The sequence below is a fragment of the Penaeus monodon genome, chromosome 31 (assembly GCF_015228065.2).
Source record: "Penaeus monodon isolate SGIC_2016 chromosome 31, NSTDA_Pmon_1, whole genome shotgun sequence".
Lineage (NCBI taxonomy): Eukaryota > Metazoa > Arthropoda > Malacostraca > Decapoda > Penaeidae > Penaeus > Penaeus monodon.
The window spans coordinates 28,271,205-28,273,505 of NC_051416.1; positions in this window are offsets into that span (position 1 = coordinate 28,271,205).

The window sequence follows — 2,301 nt, forward strand, 5'->3', positions numbered from 1 at the left end:
TCATGAAATATGTCAAGGATGTGCCAGAACTGGGTAGTATAGAAATATATAAAAGAAAAATCAATGGCTATTGGATTCCCATCACCATATATATTTTTTTCTCCCAAGAATTGAAAGTTTAAACTAAATATGTAGGCATTTTCATGCATAAATAACCCACATCCCATGAGGTACATGCAAAAGCAAGTATTGAGACTTTTTCCAATATCTGTACAAGCACTGAACAAAAGAGTAACAATATATATTATAATATATATTACTAGATTATTATGGAAGTGAAATAGGATGTGTTTGGTTTTTCTTGGTGCTTCTAAGTTTGAAGGAAAGAGTGTGCCTGCTGTTTTGTTAATATGGTTATTAAATTATATATAGAATAAATATATATTTCCTGGACAGTTGTCAGTACTGGCTCTGTCACTTGCCAGGTGTCATGTAGTTAGATTGTCTGTTAATCATGAACAGGGGCAGTATCATAATTTTGTAGTTATGTTCATTTGTATTATTTGTGAGGAAATAAAATATTAGAGGATTTTATCATTATGACATCACCTCAGTCTTTTTACTTATTCATTTATTAAATATTTTGTTTGTTAAGGAGACTGTCCCAGAAGATACACAAATATTTATTTTTTTGTTAATGGTCTTACAGATTGACATGAAATTTGGCAGTGTGGAAGAGTTGTTTATTATGCATCTTTTGGTATATAATTTTTGTTTCATAGAGAACAGTGGCCCCATTATAAAATCTAAAATCTTAGAGTCCTCAAGTTCGAGGTTGTTTTTATTTTACTCTTGTTGAGAATACCTCTAAGTTATATATAGGATATTTTGAAAATACATTTTACTTTCAGAAATATTGCATGTAACATGATAGCAAAAAATCTGATGTTTTTTGGTCCACTGGAAATTCGCCAAAAAACATCAGATTTGCAAGATCTGATATGTAGTTTTCTGTGCATTTTCAAGTTGGTTTTAGGGAGAAAACTTTTTAAGATCATACAAGTTGTAAACTCTAAAAAATCACAAATATGAAAAAAAATTCAATGTAATAAGCCCACAAACTTAGAAATATTTTTTTGTCGTTGTTACGTTTCTATTATTTTTGCTTGCTTATTGGCTACTCTTATAGATCAAATTAAATACCAGACATTGCCTTTACTGTTGCTTATTGATTTATTCAGATTGGTAATGTCGTTGGTGTACAGCATCACCAAACAAAACAACCATGGTACAGAGTTTTCCACCGATGCTATCATGTAGCCTGCGTAATTATATAAGTAGGTCATTGTGAACCATTATCTGCATACACCTCACCTAACATGGTTATTCTCAGCCTCCCTCTGTGGCTCACACCACCCTCCTGTTTATTTTTACTGTCTACCAAAGTTGCTCATGATTTACATGTTTGTTTGTTTTCAATTTTTTTTTCATTTTTATTATACTATATATCTGCTATTTCTGTATGGTATAAAACATTCCTAGGACTTTTATGAACTGATTTCTACAGATAATGTCATAGAAGAGAGCTGCAGGATTGGGACTTGTGGGTTCATACTTTTCATTCTTTTATTTTGTGATTTACAGTCTTGATATATAGTACATTTGTTAATTGATGTCTTATCTATCACATATCACATATAGGTCTTGATGGAAAATGCATCGTACCTGTACTCAAACAGGCTTACATACATGCATTTTCTTTGGAAATCACCATACATCATTTAAATGCATTGATAGTTTGTTATAAAACATTGTTTGGGCATTTATGAATTGATATCTATAGGTAATGTCATTATTTCATGCTTATGGAACAAGCATAAGTACAAGAAGGGTGATCTAGGCTGAAAATCCCATGTTGCTTATGCCCCTGTTATACCTTGAAATAGCCTGAGATAGAATATAACAACAATAGGGTAGTTCCCTCACACATTTAACAATACATATGACCATTAACTTAATCAGACCCTCCTTTACCCCTCATTGCATAGGACGGCCCCTTTAGGAGTGAATAAGCTGTTGAAGCTTTCTGTCTTCGGTGCCACATTTGCTTTCATCTAATTTTGAGAATTACCAGAGTACATGATAAGGCATTTATAAAAACTGAGGCTTCAGGTTACTTCATGAAATTTTTACAGAATGTTGGTGCATATACAAAGTTTTGAAGAGTTTCAAATGATGTACTTTTTATGTTTTAAATCATTATTAGTTTCTTGAAGAGAGATTAGGATGGAATTCCACAGTCTGTATATTAATAAACTGCTTAAAGGAAAGATAGCTTTTATATATTCCTAAGAACTGGCA